The sequence below is a fragment of the Cnephaeus nilssonii genome, assembly GCF_951640355.1.
Source record: "Cnephaeus nilssonii genome assembly, chromosome: 17".
In the NCBI taxonomy this organism is placed as follows: Eukaryota; Metazoa; Chordata; class Mammalia; order Chiroptera; family Vespertilionidae; genus Cnephaeus; species Cnephaeus nilssonii.
In genome coordinates, this window is record NC_137088.1 from 45,365,210 (window position 1) to 45,382,466 (window position 17,257).

At 36.5% G+C, this 17,257-nt stretch overlaps 1 protein-coding gene and 1 pseudogene across 2 annotated transcripts in view; both read left to right on the forward strand.

The window, feature by feature from the left end:
• Window positions 1–17,257, forward strand: part of SLMAP (sarcolemma associated protein) — a 158,086-nt gene that overhangs the window by 12,244 nt on the left and 128,585 nt on the right.
• On the forward strand, window positions 14,191–17,058 carry LOC307113397 (programmed cell death protein 5-like; annotated as a pseudogene). The gene is made up of 2 exons: window positions 14,191–14,268; window positions 16,349–17,058. The product of its transcript is annotated as a programmed cell death protein 5-like (transcript).

The window sequence follows — 17,257 nt, forward strand, 5'->3', positions numbered from 1 at the left end:
CAGTGGATCAGTTGGTATTTCTGCAAAACCTGAGGAGGGTCAAAGGGCAGAAGGTCATTTAAGTTAGTTCTTAATTTGGGATCATGAACTTAATTACCAATAAGTAGTCTTTATATAAATCATGACTTATTGAGAACTTGTCATGTGCAAGACAGTTTGCTAAGTGTTTTTCGATCATAGATAATCTGTGGTTGGTGATATTAATTTTGAACTATTGCAAATGTTTCTATTTTTGTACAAAATAATACTTTTATTTTAAAGATTTTATAATATTCAGAGTGCTTTCTTATTTCGCTTGATCTGTATAACACTCTTAGGTAGGTAGAGCAGCTACAGACTGGCTCCCTTTTATCCAAAAAAAGTTTGATGTTTAGAGGTTATTAGTACAAGGTCACCTCTTAGGAACTATGGGAGTTGTAACCAGAATCTAGATTTTTTCTAAAATAAAAGCCAACTGCTAGACATTTATTCTGAACTATCTCATTATGAACTGAATAATTACTGTAATGAAAATCTGTCTTTTGCTCTCTTGAAAGGTAATCTAAGCTATTATTTTTGGGGTACATAACTAAAATGCTTGTTATATGACAGATGACTGGGAGAACCTGAGTTATTTTTCTCTCTCGAGTTAATTAGCGTTTTTTAAACATTATCTCTACTATTTCTACTAATAAATATATTTTTTCTTAGACTTGCATTCAGGCAACTGATTTGGATTTGGGTGTCATGCAAATGAATGAAACAGCTTTGGAAAAACTTGTTTGCTATGTACTTTTTTAATCCTTTTAAGAGAATAGCTGACAATTATAAATTTAAAAAGTAAATGTATGTAGCTACTTGAACACATGGAAACTTGGTGATTAGTACTGTATCCTTTGTAAAATATACAGTTTGGATTAGATTTTCATTTACAGACATATGAAACTTTGTTTCTTATTTATTTATATTAATGTTTTATCAATAATTTCAGACTTATAGTTTTATCTATATTTATAACTACTAACTTGTTCTAGTTGAGCTAAACAGAAATGATTTTCCAATATAGATTTTCAAGCTGTTATTTCTTATTTTTAACTTTTATGTACTAATAACTGGAATACATTTCCATAAAAATTTAAGCAATAGGGAAATATAATGAGTGCAGATATGTCCTTCACATAGGCACCTCCCATTCTCTTCCTTTCCGCCAGAAGTAAAAGTTGTTATCAGATTGTGATTTTCAGAACTTTTTGTGTATTTACCTACTTAGGGATGTAGGTAAAGAAACACAGTTTTTTGTTGTTGTTACTTTTTTTCATAAGTGATTAGATCATAATTTAAAATGTACTTTTTAGCTGATAATATCAAGTGAATTCTGGTAAGCTATTCTGGAATGTGTTAATATGCTCTAACTTCTGACCAGCATCCAAACTGTTGTAAGATTAATAGTTATCAATTTATTGAGCACTTACTAGGTGGTGTGCTAAGAGTTATCTCAATTAATCCTCACAGCAAACTTTTGAAGTAAGTAGTATTATCTTCAGCTTATAGATGAGACACAGATAGTGTTGGAGTCAGGATTTGAACCATCTGATTGCAGAATGCACACTCCTGACCTCTCTCTATTGTGTGCTATCCCAGCTTTCTTAGTCATTAATCTCATCACCAGTCTGTTAGTTAACAATAGATCAAAAGGAAAAAAAAAGCATTGAAATAAAATATTGTCTTTTAATGCTTAGATATTTTGGGAGTAAATCAGTATAGTTATAGTTGAAGATCAGTTTCTCAAAAAAGTATTTATCATTTAACATTTTACAAGTTGAATAAAAACACCTGTTTACATGTGAATGCGGGTAGTGCAAAAGTAGGTTTACAATTGTTTGTATGGAAAATAACACAAAAATTAATAAATAATAATATAAGAATAAACTTTTGCATACTCACAACTGTAAACTTACTTTTGCCCCACCCAGTATATTGGAATATCACTGTTCAGATAATATAATATACTAAAAAAGGTACTTTTTTCTTTTATTGGGTAATTTCTAAGTTTATTATGTATGGAGTTTGTGTTTTAAATGAAATATTATATATATATATATATATATATATATATATATATATACATATATATACATATATATATATATACACACACACACACACACACATATATATATTTCCACATAAGTAAATCTAATTTAGAAAAAGTTACTACATTTGTTTTTTTAACTGTTTAACTATAGAAATACTAACTATATTATTAGACACTAGTTACAAGATTCCTTCTGTTTTCAAAAATTCAGGGATAGGAGATAAGATTATGTTGTATATGCTACAAGTATAGGTATGGTAGTTATACTTCTAGAATAAACAAAATTTGTAGTTCTGAACAATTCTATTCCTAGCTATAATAAACCAAAGAGAAATGAAAACATATGTCCACACAAAAGCTTGTATGAATGTTCATAGCAGTTTTATTCATAATAGAAAAAAAAAAGTAGAAAGAACCCAAATGTCCATCAACTGATGAATGTATAAATAAAATGTGATATACCATATAATGGAATATTATTGAACAATAAAAAGGAATGAAGTAATGATACATGCTACAACATAGATGAACCTTGAAAATACTATGATAAGTGAAAGAAGCCAGACATATAAGGCCACATGTGGTATAGTTTTGTTTCTATGAAATGTGTGGGATAGGCAAATCAATAGAGTTAGAAAGTAGATTAGTTGTTGCCAAGGATTGGGAGTAAAGGAGTAATGGTTAATTTTATATGTCAACTTGGCTAGGCCCTGGTGTTTCATTTTTGGCCAAATACCAGTCTAGTTGTTGCTGTGAAGGTATTTTTAAATGTCATTAACATTTAAATCAGTAGATTTTGAGCAAGGCAGGTTACCCTCCAGAATGTGGTGGGTCTCATCCAATTAGTTTTGAAGGCCTTAAGAGAAAAGACTGAGGTTCCCCTGAAGAAGGAATTCTGTCTTCAGAGAGCCATCATACTCAAGACTACATCTCTGTGTTTCTAGCCTGCTGGCTTGTCCTGTAGATTTCAGATTTGACAGTCCCCACAGTCACTTCAGCCAGTACTTTAAAATATCTTTCTGTCTCTGTGTCTGTCTCTCTGTCTTTTTTATCTGTTTCTCGGGAGAATCCTGGCTGATACAGGGAATGACTGCTTAAATGGGTATGGATTTCTTTTTGGGGTGATAAAAATGTTATAAAATTGATTGTGGTGATGGTTGCACAATTCTGAATTGTACACTTTTAATTGGTAAATTGTATGGTAGGTGAGTTATATCTCAAAAAAGTTCTTATAAAAAATGAAATGTTAGATGGAGTAATAACTTAGTGAAAGCAGATTAGAGTGTAGGAGGTAGAAGAGTATAGAGCGAGTATTCAAATGTGGGTAGGATTAACAACAGCTTTTTAAAAAAATATATTTTTATTGATTTCAGAGAGGAAAGGAAAAGGAGAGAGAGATAGAAACATCAATGATGAGAGAGAATCATCTCTTGGCTGCCTCCTGCATGCCCCCAGTGGGGAAATTGAGCCTGTAACCCAGGCATGTGCCCCTGACCGAATCAAATCTGGAACCCTTCAGTCTGCAGGCCGACGCTCTATCCACTGAGCCAAACTGGCTAGGACAACAGAGCAGCTTTTGAAGTACCTTTAGCTTAATTATTATCACTAATATCCTATTATGAATTGTCTTACTCTTGGTTAGACTTTTGTTTTAACAAATTTAGTAGATGGAGAGTGTGCTTCCAATTTTGAAATATTTGTTAATAGGCACAACTTGGGTATTATTGAGAAATTCTAGTGCTAAAGTCTTAATGTGGGACTTGAGAAATGGTTGGAAAAATACAGTTTAAAAGTCTCAGTCTGAACCTGAGAAGCTTAAGACATTAATTTTACTATGAATCTTTTGTGTATGCAGGCACATAAAGTGCAATAAAATATTATTAGAATGAATGATGTTGTCTTGACCAGAAGAAAATGTTCATTTAAGTTATAGTTGAACTTAAACTGGGACCATTATGAATTCTTAATCTTTAACAAGTATCTGTCTCATGCTTGCAGTGCAGTGGAATGTCCAGTAGGTACATAGTACTGAAAAATATAATTACAGTACAAATAAGTCCAACAATAGAACTATCTGTGAATCATTGTTTCCAAGGAGCTAAGGGAGTGCTGTATTCCTTCTCCCAGGATTGGGGGCAGAAAATGTGGAAGGAATGAAGAGGGTTTCACAGAGAAAGTTGTTTTTAAGCTGCTGTTGGAAGAGTGAGTAGGGCTTTGCTAAATGGATAAAAAAAGAGCAAGGCATTCCAGCCCAAGGGAACAGTATGTGCTTAAGACATAAAAGCCTAAAAGAGAATGATGTATTCTGAGAAATACAAACCCAGATGTTAACAGAATTGGGGAGGGGAAAATAGAGCTGCTATCAAACCTTTGGGGGTAGTTGAACATTGTTGACAGAGGCATAGGGGAGACAGTATAGCTAAAAGCTTAAAGGTTCTGGAGTTAGACTACCTGAGTTGAAATCCTGGCTTCACTGCTTACCAGATGAGTGACCTTGGGGAGTCTCTGTGACTCAGTTTTCCTCATTTGTAAAAGGAGGCTAATACCTCAGGATTGTTGTAGATTTAATGATAATTTATGTATAACAGCAGAATGCCTGGCACAGAATAAGTACTCAGTAACTTGTGGTTATTATAATTTTTCTTTATTTTTTGTTGTTGGTGTACTTACATAGTAAAGCCTGTGTGCTTATTTTCCATCAGTGTGCTTTTCACTGTTAAAAAACTTTTCTTCTTTGGCTCTGGTAGGATGGCTGAGTTTGTTGGATTGTGGATTTGATTTCCAGTTAGGGCACATGCCTAGGTTGCGGGTTTGATGTATTGATGTTTCTCTCTCACGTTGATATTTCTCTCTCTGTCCCCCCCTTTTACCCCCTCTCTTTCTCTAAAAATCAATAAAAAAAATATCCTTGGATGAGGATTAAAAAAAAGGTTATCTTCTTTGAAGTCTTTGGAGTTATCTAAACTAAGATAATTCTTTAATACCTAGAAACTTTTTGGAATGTGTTAAAGAAATAGTGTGATATAATGAAAAATAAATATTTGGTCATTGTCCCAGGTTCCTGGCACACAACTCCTAAAATTCTTGGCATCTCCAGAGTGATAAGGATATTTTTTGTATGATAATAAGATGGTTGGTAGCTGGGGATCCCTAGATAGCTTCTGGATGGGGCTGGTCTTCTGAAAGACCTGGTGATAAGAGGGTTGGAACTTTCATCCCCACTTACCAATTTCCAGGAAGAGCGGTGATGGCAGGTTGAAAATTAAGCTCTGTGAAAACTCTTGAGCATTGAAATTCAGGGAGCTTTGGGTTTGGTGAACACATTGAGGTGCTGGGAGGGTGGCTCACCCAGACAGGGTATGGAAACTCTGAGCCCCTTCCTCCATATCTTGCCCTTGCACTCTTCCATTTGGTTGTTCCTAAATTGTATCCTTTATAACAAACTGGTAATAGTAAAGCACTTTCCTGAGATCCTTGAGTCATTTATCTTAGTGAACTATCAAACTAAATTTATAGTTGATTGTTTGGAAGTATCAGTGACAATCCAAGACTTTTGGAGAGACATCTGAAGTAGGGGGAATCTTGTGGGACTGAGCATTTAACTTGTGGGATCTGACATTAACTCCAGGTATTGTCAGAACCGAATTGAATTGAGTTATAGGACACTCGGCTTTGTACTGGGGAGTTGAAGTGGTGTTGCAAAAGTCACCACACATTGGATGTCAGAAGTGTTGTGTGTAAAAACAGTTCAAATAGCCCTGGCCGGTTTAGCTCAGTGGATGGAGCGTTGGCCTGCGGACTGAAGGGTCCCGGGTTCGATTCCGGTCAAGGGCACATGCCCGGGTTGTGAGCTCGATCCCCAGTATGGGGTGTGCAGGAGGCAGCTGATCAGTGATTCTCTCTCATCATTGATGTTTCTGTCTCTCTCTCTCCTCTCTGAAATCAATAAAAATAAATAAAAAGTACTTAAAAAAAATACAGTTCAAATAGTCTTGTAATTAATATCTGTTATCCATTTTTATTTATTTTAAATGTTTTTTATTTTTTATAATGTTACATGTAATAATCATTAATATTTCAAGAAAAACAATTTTAAATATAATGTTACATGCAATAAATATTAATATTTCAAGAAAAATGATTTTAAGTATAATAATGTTACATGCAGTAAACACTAATATTTTAAGAAAAAAGATTTTAAATATAAATATAATAATATTACCAAAAGTGTACTAGCATAGTATAATGTCACAAAAGTTGTAGGAAATATTAAAAATCTGTAAATAACAGGATTACTTCTATTATATTCTAAAATACTAGAGGCCCAGTGCATGAATTCATGCACCAGTGGGGTCCCTAGGCTTGGCCTGTGGGATGGGGTCGAAACTGACTCTCCAACATTCCCTGAGGGGTCCCAGATTGCGAGAGGGCGCGGGCCAGGCCAAGGGACCCCACTGGTGCACAATTGGGGCCAGGGAGGGTTGCGGGAGGTTGGCCACGCCGTGGGAGGCCTCCAGGGCGTGTCCGGCCCGTCTTGCTCAGTCCCGATCAGCTGGACCCCAGCAGCAAGCTAACCTACAGGTCGGAGTGTCTGCCCCCTGGTAGTTAGTGCACATCATAGCAAGCGGTTGAGTGGCTTTAGCATATCATTAGCATATTACGCTTTGATTGGTTGAATGGATGACCGGACAACTCGACACTTAGCATATTAGGCTTTTATTATATAGGATTTTTCTCTGACTATTTTTGTTCATCAGTTTATGTTGTTCATTATATTCCACAAATGAGTGAGATCATGTGGTATTTATCTTTCTCCGACTGGCTTATTTCGCTTATCATAATGCTCTCCAGGTCCATCCATGCTGTTGCAAATGGTAAGAATTCATTCTTTTTTATAGCAGTATAATATTCCATTGCATAGATGTACCACTGTTTTTAATCCACTCATCTGCTGATGGACACTTAGGCTGTTTCCAAATCTTAGTTGTTGTTATCCATTACTACCAAGTTTGTATAGTTTCCTTGTTAAAAGCAATAAAAATCAATAGCATACTTGGCTTGCATTATTTGAAGATTTAGCATGAAAGGAGTTGAATAAGTTTTATGACAAGAATCTAGTCAGTCAATCAGGAAGTATGTAAAAGAGCTAATATTAGGCAACACAGGCATAATGAAGGTGTTAAGATGTTATTTCAGTCTTCAAAGAGCGAAAGCTAACCCCCATAAACAATTAGGGAAGAATTATGTTCTAAATGGAATTAAGAGCTCTATGTGATTAAGATTAGGGAAGGCTTGTTTGTTTAGGAAGAGGGACTTAAATTGGACTTTGAAAATTTAGGGTAGGAAATAATAGGAATCCTTGGTGTAAGGAGGTCTGCATAAAAAGGCATAAGCCCAGAGGATAGTCAGGAGGCAATTGTATGTTAAGGAGCCCTATTACTACATTGATCCAATAGTTTAGATTACTAGTAAATGATAGAGGTAAACCTGAGTAAGGTTCCATTTCAGGAAAGTTGTACAAGGGTTAAGGTACAAGGGTTGATGGGGCAATAAGCCAGAAACCTTTAGGGAACCAAGGCACAAATCTTGGGAGTAAGAATCCTGGATTTGCAACTTTGGGGAAAGCCATGCCTCTCCTCAATCCATTCAGATAACCCTGTTTAATAACTAAGCTAGTATGTTCTAATAGTAGATTATGAAACACCCATCTGCTTTAATATACTGACTTCATATTAGGGTGATTGGAAAATGAAGAAGATTGGATTCATAGGTATAGTTAGTAGACAAGATTCAAAGGTTTCAAACTATGTTTTCTTATTTTCAAGATTGTTTCTTGGCATATTGAAAGATTATGCCTGTGTGCATCATTTTAAGGTATATATATATTTGATATATGTTTTAAATGTATTTCAGAGAGGAATGGAGAGAGAGAGAGAGAGAGAGAGAGAGAGAGAGAGAGAGAGAGAGAGAGAGAGAGAGAAACATCAGTGATGAGAGAGAATCATTGATCGGCTGCCTCCCGCATGCACCCACTGGGAATTGAGCCGAATTTGCCCTGACTGGGAATCGACCTATGACCTCCTGGTTCATAGGTCAATGTTCAACCACTGAGCCATGCTGGCTGGGCAAGGTATATTTTTTTGTCAGTCATTTTTAATTATGGAATAAACTCATTTAAATACTATAATTTTGAATGAAGAATGAAAGTTACAAGGATAATGATGAATAAAATATTGCATGGGAATGTCCAAGTCAGAGACAGGTGTTAAGTGATAGAACCTACATCAGAATTTCAGTTAAAATATATTTTAAAACACAAGACTTATGTAGTAGTCCTAGTTTTGCCATTTTATTTATTTATTTTTAGGGAGATACTCTTTTTAAAAAATATTTTATTATATATAGTTTATTGATTTAAGAGAGAGAAATAAACATCAACCAGTTGCATCTAGTCTTGCCATTTCAAATTGACACTCTAAGCTGAGGTTTTTGTTCATAATTGTTAGTTGTATGCAGGTAGAGTTGTCAGATAAGCATCAATAAAGTTTATTGGCATTATACTTGGATTTAATAGTTCTCCCTTACCCCTTGCCAGTGACCTGATTTGAGAATTGTATCAAAAAATTTATCTTTGTTTTAGCTGCACCTATTTTGTTTTATTTATTTTTATTTATTTATTTTTAAAATCCTCACCTGAGGACATTTTCATTGATTTTTTAGAGAGAGGGGAAGAGAGAGAGGAAAGAGAAAGGAGAGGGGGAGAGAAAGAGCGAGTGAGAGAGAGAAGCATCAATTTGTTGTTTCACTTACTTATGCATTCATTGATTGATGGTTATATATGCCCTGACCAGGGATTGAATCTACAACTTTGGCGTATCAGGATGACCATCTAATCAACTGAACCACCTGGCCAGGGCCTCAATATTATTTTATACTGGAGGCCTGGTGCACAAAATTGTGCACTGGTGGGATCCCTCAGCCTGGCCAGCGATCGAGGCCTATCAGGGGGCTGGCCAGCCAGGATGAGGGACCATGGTAGTTTGGCTGGCCAATCGGGAGGCCAGCTAGCTGGGGGGAGGGGCCACAGGAGGTTGGCCTGCCAGGGGGAGGGGATGCAGGAGGTTGGCCGGCCGGCCAGAGGGAGGGGCTGTGGGAGTGCACTGACCACCAGGGGGTAGCTCCTGCATTGAGCGCCTGCCCCCTGGTGGTCAGTGCGCATCATAGCAATTGGTCAACCGGTTGTTCTGGTTGTTCAGTCGTAACAGTTGCTTAGGCTTTTATGTGTATAGATTAGTTTCACTTGTACAGCATAGTGGTTACACATTTATATAATTTATGGAGGGATTACCCCTCTCCCCGATAATTGTAGTACCCACTTGGCACCATACATATGACTTACGTAATATTCTGAGAGTAATAGTTAATAATGTTATTCATCTCACCTAACCTGTCAACTTTCTTTTGCTTTTGAATTTTGAGTTTCTGGTTGTCTGAGTTAGACTGGATGCATCTTAGTTATGTATGACCCTAAGCAGTGCAAGCACACACAATAAAAATCTATATGATGTTTATGTATGTCTTAAATGGTTATTTTTATTATATTTTTCATTTTCTGTTGCTGTCACATGCAAGTTTTGCATTAATTTGTGGTTTTTATCTGTTGGCCATTTTAAGTATGGATATTTTTGGGTAAATTCTGGAGTTTGTTGTTATTCTAAATCAGATTTAAGTGAAGGTTTAATGTTTCTTCATGAAATTTTATTGATTGTCACGATTCTCACCAATTTATTCTTTCTCTTAATATTTTGAAATTAGATCTTGTTTATCACAAAACTTAACCCTTGATTATATATTATTCTGGCCCTAATTAGCCTATAAGCTTCTTAAAGGTCACTCTAATAGCCTATGCTGCCATGTAGCTCTACAATAAAGGTACAGTGCCTACTATTTAGTAGGTGGTTAAAAATTTATTGCCAACACACTACTGTTCTCTAAAGAAATTATAGGAGTACTAACTTAAAAAAAAAAAAACCTGTCTTTGCCCTAGCTGGTTTGGCTCAGTGAATAGAGTGTTGGCTTCCTGACTGAAGGGTCCCAGGTTCGATTCTGATCAAGGGCACATGTCCGGGTTGCGGGCTCGATTCCCAATAGTGGGCGTGGGGTGTGCAGGAGGCAGCTGATCAATGATTCTCTCTCATCATTTTTCTTTTTCTTTTTTAATATATTTTATTGATTTTTTACAGAGAGGAAGGGAGAGGGATAGAGAGCTAGAAACATTGATGAGAGAGAAACATCTACCAGCTGCCTCCTGCACACCCCCCACCGGGGATGTGCCCGCAACCAATGTACATGCCCTTGACCGGAATCGAACCTGGGACCTTTCAGTCCGCAGACCGACGCTCTATCCACTGAGCCAAACCGGTTTTGGCTCATCATTTTTCTTTCTATCTCGCTTTCCTTCTCCTTTTCTCTCTGAAATCAATAAAAATATATTTATAAAAACAAAAAAACCTGTCTTTTTTTTCAAAAGCCTCTTAGAAGATGATGTAGAATATGTTTATGACCTTGGGGTAGAAAAGAATAGAAGTAATTCACAAAAAGCACACATTGAAGTAAAAGACTAATAAATTTAGATATATTAAATTTAATTTTAAAATTAAAATAGAATGAAAAGTGAAGAAAAACACGATGGAAATATATTTATAATACACATAAAATCTCCTACCTAATAATAGACAAATATGCAAATTGACCGTACCTTCGCTATGCCCATGATTGGCCAAGAGGCGCGGGGGGGCGGGACTCGGGGTGGCCGGGGTGGCTGATTGGGCCCAGGTGACGCTGAGCTCGCATCGCCAGCGGCGGCGCGAACTCAGCGTCTGCACCATGGCTGTGCTGTGGCACAGAAGGGGCCGGGCCTTTGGGGCAGCGAGCTCACGTCCCGCCGCGGACCATCAAAAGCAGGGGAGCTGGGTGCCTGTCCACTCTGGCACCAGGCCTTTCAGAAGCCTCCGCCGTGCCGGAGGCTTCTGAAAGGCCTGGTGCACCAGCGGACAGGCACCCAGCTCCCCGTGATCGAAAGCGAAAGCGTGTAGGGGACCCTACACGTGCATGATTTAATCATGCACTGGGCCTCTAGTATATTTATAATACACATCACGTGCAAAGGATTAGTATCCAGAATATAGAAAAGACTTGTCCAAGTTAGTAAAAAGTGCAATTTAAAAATGGCCAAAAGACACACAAATAAGAATTTAACAGAAGTAAGAATGGGCAATAAACAAATACAATGTGTTCAACGTAACTAGGGAACTGTAAACTTAAACCTTGAGATACCATTTATACTCATTCACCATGTTGGATAATATCGAGTGTGGGTGACACTGTAGAGCAATAGGGACTTCCATGTTCTGTTGTTGATATGATTAGTTATATTGATTGATTTTTGAATGTTAAATCAACTTTGCATTTCTGGGATAAATTCCACTTGATTTTACTGAATTATTTTACATTTCTAGTTTTGATTTGTTTACATTTTGTTAAGACTTTTTGCATCTCTATTCATGAAAGATTAGTCTTAAATGCTTGTTAAAATTTACCAATGAAGCCATCTGGATCGGTTTGTATTTTATTTTGTTTTTGGTGTGTTTTTTTGTGTGTGGAAAGTTTTAAACTGTAAGGCTTTTTTTTTTTTTTTATAGATATAGGGCTTTTCATGCTATTTTGTTCTTTTCCAGTTAATTTAGGTAGTTTGTATCTTTTTAAAAAAATGTATTTATTTTTAATATATTTCTTTTATTGATTTCAGAGAGGAAGGGAGAGGGAGAGAGATAGAAACAGCAATGATGAGAGAGAATCATTGATTGGCTGCCTCCTGCATGCCCCCCACTGGGGATTGAGCCCGCAACCCAGGCATGTGCCCTTGGCCGGAATGAACCTGGGACCCTTCAGTCCACAGGCTGACGCTCTATCCACTGAACCAAACCAGCTAGGGCAGGTAGTTTGTATCTTTTTAAGAAATGTATCTATTTCATTAAGTTGGATTTTTTTAGCATAAAATTAATCATAACATTACCTTGTTATCTTTTTACTATCTATAGAATCTGTAGTACTGTCACATCCTCATTTCTAGTATTGGTAATTTGTATCTTTTTTCTTTTTTTCCTTTGTCACTTTGACTTGTTGTTTAAAGAATTATCTTTAATAGATTTTTCTCTATTTTTTGTTTTTCATGGATTTCTATTCTTTATTATATTCTTCTTCCTGCTTACTTTGGGTTTAATTTCCTCTTCTGTTTTCTAGTTCCATAAATTGAAAACTTTAGATCATGGAGTTAAGACATCTCTTCTAATAAAAGCATTTTATGCTATGATATAATTATTTTTATAAACAATTTGACATTGTTATAATGTTAAATTTGTGTGTACCAGAAGTTCTTCACTTAGGTATATATTCTAGAAAAACTTTTTTTATCTGCATTAGGAGACATGTTCAAGCATGTTAAATAGTAGCATTTTTTATGATAGTAAAAAAATGGAAATAATCCAGATATATGTCCATTGACAGGAATATGTAAACACTTCTGTTAATATACACCATGAAATATTGTACAGGCATGAACACGAATTAACAACAGCTGTATTTATTTGTTAGATGAATCTCCAAAATGTTAAATGAAAAAAACAAGTTGTAAAGAAATACTTAAACTATGATGCCAATTAATATAAAATTTAAAAAGCACAAAATTATTCATAAATCTCTTTTACTACATATACAGTAATAAAATGGTAAACATATTTCCTTATGAGAGAGGCAGAGTGAATATAAAAATAGCTAAATTTGGCATAATATGTGCTGGAAAGTGTTAAATACTTTACAAATACATATTTATTTAATTTGCATAGTTAAATGAAAACTTGCTGTGAAGCAGGCACTATTATTATTATCATTTATAAATAAAGGAACTTATAAGTAAGGGTTCAGAAAACCTTAACTTCCCCAAATTACACTGCTAATAGATTGTAAACCTAATTAAACCCAGGCAGTCTTGACTCCAGAGTCTGCACTCTTAACCATTAAGCCATACTGCTTGCCCAGATGGGAGTGGTAGGGGGCTTCTGAAGCTGGGTGTTAGTTAGGTACATGGATGTTTGTTTTTATTATTCTTTAGTTCTTATTCTTGTATTTATTTTTATTTTTATATGTATGAACTATTTATTTAAAATTTTTAAAATAAAATAACAATGGTCAATCCATCTAAAATGGGATATAAGAAACAATTCCTTGAACTATATCCCAAATGGAAGTTTAGGAAGTCAACACCATTAATTTTCTCTAACATATTTTCTAGATATTAGCATATTATGAAATATTTAAAAAATGAGATAGATGATATGTTATTAATATCTTGACCTGGGTGGTAGTTACACCTGTGTTCACTTAGGGTGATTCATCAATTTGTACACTTTTGATTTGTTTACTTCTTTGTGGTATTCTACACTTCAGTAAATTCTTTACAATAAAAATATCAAATAAGTTTCTTTAAATTCCAGATATATTTTTTTATTACACCTGCATTATGTCTTTGTTGGGATGATTGTAAGGGAATTATGAGTTATAAAGTAAGGGGCTAACTTTGATGTTCTTTTTCATCAGAAAGTCTATAAAAAAGAATGAGGAAATATATCGACAGGTAACAAAACAGTACAACAAACAAGGAACAGCACAGTATATATATAATCTACCTTTGTGCAAAGGGGGGGAAAGTAGGAAACTATATTTGTTATTGATGCATAAAGAAATCTGGAAAATACATAAGGAATTAGTAACTGTGGTTACTTGGGAGTGAGATGAGGAGGCTGGGTTGATATGACATAAGGATGGCAGAAAAACTTTTCGATGTATAGAAAGTCCCCAAATCACAATGGTTTAACTTAGGATTTTTCGACTTTACGATAGTACAAAAATGATATGCATTCAGTAGAAACTGTACTTCAAATGTTAAGTTTTGATCTTTTCTGGGGCTAGTAATATACAGTAAAATATTCTCTTGTGATCTTGGGCAGTGGCAGCAAACTGCAGCTCCCAGTCAGGCAGGCAGTCACAAGGGTAAACCAATGATCGACAGTGTGTTCATTGTGTTAAATAATTTTGCCCAACTGTGGGTTAATGTAAATGTTCTGAGCACGTTTAAGGTAGGCTAAGCTAAGCTAAGCTATGATGTTGAGTAGGTGTAATAACCCTTTGCACTCGCTTTTTTCTCGATTCCTTTATTCTAATGCTAACCGTGTCGAGTCACACTCGACATCCAAGTGCAAAAGGTTAAATGCATTTCGATTTACAATGTTTTCAGCTTATGGTGATGGGTTTATTGGGATGTAAGTCAAGGAGCATCTGTGTATATAATATATATCTACACTAATAAAAAAGAAGCATGCAAATTAACCATCACTCCACTACACCCACCAGCCAATCATGAGCGAGTATGCAAATTAACCCAACTAAGATGGCGGCCACCACGGAGCTGGAGTGAGCAGGAGGCTTGGGTTGCCCCTAGCGATGGAGGAAGTCAAGCTTCCCACCCGCCCTGGCGGGTCCTGGCCTTTGCTCAAGGCTACAAAGTTGCAATTATAGAAGATAAATAAATCCCAGATACCTGCCTCCAGCCAGCCCTGGCCTCTGCTCAAGGAGGCGCTGAAAAAAAAAGAAAAGAAAAAAAAAAGCCCCTTACCCAGGTTGGCCACACCCCCATGGGGTGAGGGTCCCCGCTGGGGGGGCTTGGCCAGCCTGCAAACAGCCCTCAGCCCCTCACCCAGGCTGGCCACCTGCTCATGGCCCGATCCCTGTGAATGGGCAGTCGAACATCCCTCGAGGGGTCCCAGATTGGAGGGGGTGCAGGCTAGGCTGAGGGACCACTCCCCTTCCCCGCACGAATTTCGTGCACCAGGCCTCTATATAACATTTATAGTGGCATATGCCTGGGTGTTATGATATTATAGAGGAGGAGCATCTAATTCAATCTCTCAGTTTATGCTAGTTATACTGTGGTAATAAACAACCTTAAGGCTCAAAGTTTTGTAACAATAAATATTTATTTCTTGCTCATGTTACATGTTTAGATAGATGGCAGCACCATCCACAGTTGTTCTCCTTTCTGGAATTCAGCCTAAAGGGCAGTTCCATCAGGGACATGTTCCAGTGGTAGAAGGAAAAGTGCTATGCGGAGTCATGAAATTACAGTTAAAGCTTCTGCTCAGAAGTGGCGCAGGTCACTTCCACTCACATTTCATTGGCCAAAGCAAGTCACTTGGCCAAGCATGTTGCAGTTGAGATATAATTAATATTCATATAGGAAGAAGTAGTGGAATAATTGAGTATAGTCATACAGTCTGTTACACTCAGCTTCTTTCCAACTCAAAGTGAAAATTATGTAGCTTTGGAAGCTATCAAATAAGAATGCATCTTAGCCTGGCCGGCATGGCTCAGTGATTAAGCATCGATCTATGAACCAGGAGGTCATGGTTCAATTCCTGGTCAGGGCACATGCCCAGGTTGCGAGCTCCATCCCTGGTGGGGGGTGTGCAGGCAGCAGCCAATTAATGATTCTCTCTCATCATTGATGTTTCTATCTCTCCTTCTTCCTCTCTGAAATCAATAAAAAACAAAAACAAAAAGAATGCATTTTAGCAAAAATAAAGTTGTTTTCCAGTTCCATATGAACATTCTAATACCCATAAGTTAAATGGTTTATATATCTCTCAAAGAAAAGAAATTAAAAGTTGAAGTACTTCAACTGTTTTTTTTTTTTTTTTTTAAGTGTTCTTATTGATTTCAGAGAGGGAAGGGAGAGGGAGAGAGAGATAGAAACATCAATGATGAGAAAGAATCATTGATCAGCGGACTCCTTCACACTCCCTACTGGGAATGGAGCCAGCAACCCAGGCATATGCCTTGACCTGGAATCAAACTGTGACCTCCTGCTCAACCACTGAGCCACATTGGCTAGGCAAGTGTTGTTCTTATAAGAGATAAAAGACTATATCATTTATACAATACTTAATATCTTTTGTGAATAACTCTGACATTGAGTTATGAGGTTTAGTCATGGTGGTTTAAAAAATATATCACTTTATTTTGTTTATTCATCTGCTTTGTCAGAGACTGAATCTACATCAATTATATTTTCAAATAAAACACTAGTGTATATTAGTTCCTAGGGTCAAACATTAGGATACTTAAAATAGTGACATAGAGGCTGTGGGAGATAACTCGTAGTGGGCTGGAGTGGGGTTGTGGCTGTTCCACCCAGAGGGTCACACATTGGTGGAGGAGCTGGAAGCTCTGTGGAAGCAGAGGCTGGCCAAGCTGCAGGCAAAGCATGGGGATCCTGCCGATGAAGCACAACAGGAAACAAAGTACAAAGAGGCAGAAATGAGAAACAGGATCTTAGCCCAAGTTCTGGATCAGTCAGCTGGGGCCTGGTTTAGTAACTTAGCACTTATAAAGCCTTAAAAAACTAAAGGAGTAGAGAATTACCTTATACAGATGGCAAGATATGGACAACTAAGTGGGAAGATAACAGAACTAGGTTTAATAGAAATCCTTGAAAAAGTAAGCCAACAAACAGAAAAGAAAGTGACAGTTAAGTTCAATAGAAAAAAAGTAATGGACTCTGATGAAGATGATGGTTATTGAATTTAAGGTGCTTAGACATTGGAAATTAATGGAACAGTTCCAGGAGAGATAATACTCGGCAGTTAAGATCTGATTGAATGTTTACTTTGTTTATTGTTTGTATACCTTTAGAAAAATAAACTTGCTATGTAAAATAGAAATAAAAAGATAAAGAAAAGAAAATCGTGACATAAATTACATAGCATTTGCTTATTGAGCATCTCTTTATTAAGCACCTGCTATGTGGCATATTTACTAGCTGAGAGGGATACAAGAGTGAAAAAATATGACCTCTGCTTTTAGGGATTCTGCATAAATGGACATGTCTACAGAAAATTACAATGAAGTGAAATAATGGCTAAGAGAGGAACTAATAAAGTACGGTAGAAATGTTGAGGATGGGATGATCAATTGATATGGCGATGAAGGAAGGGATAGAATGGCATCTCTGGGTAACTGAAACTAGTCTTAAAAGAAGAGTAGGATTTTAGCATGCAAATGAGAGGGAAG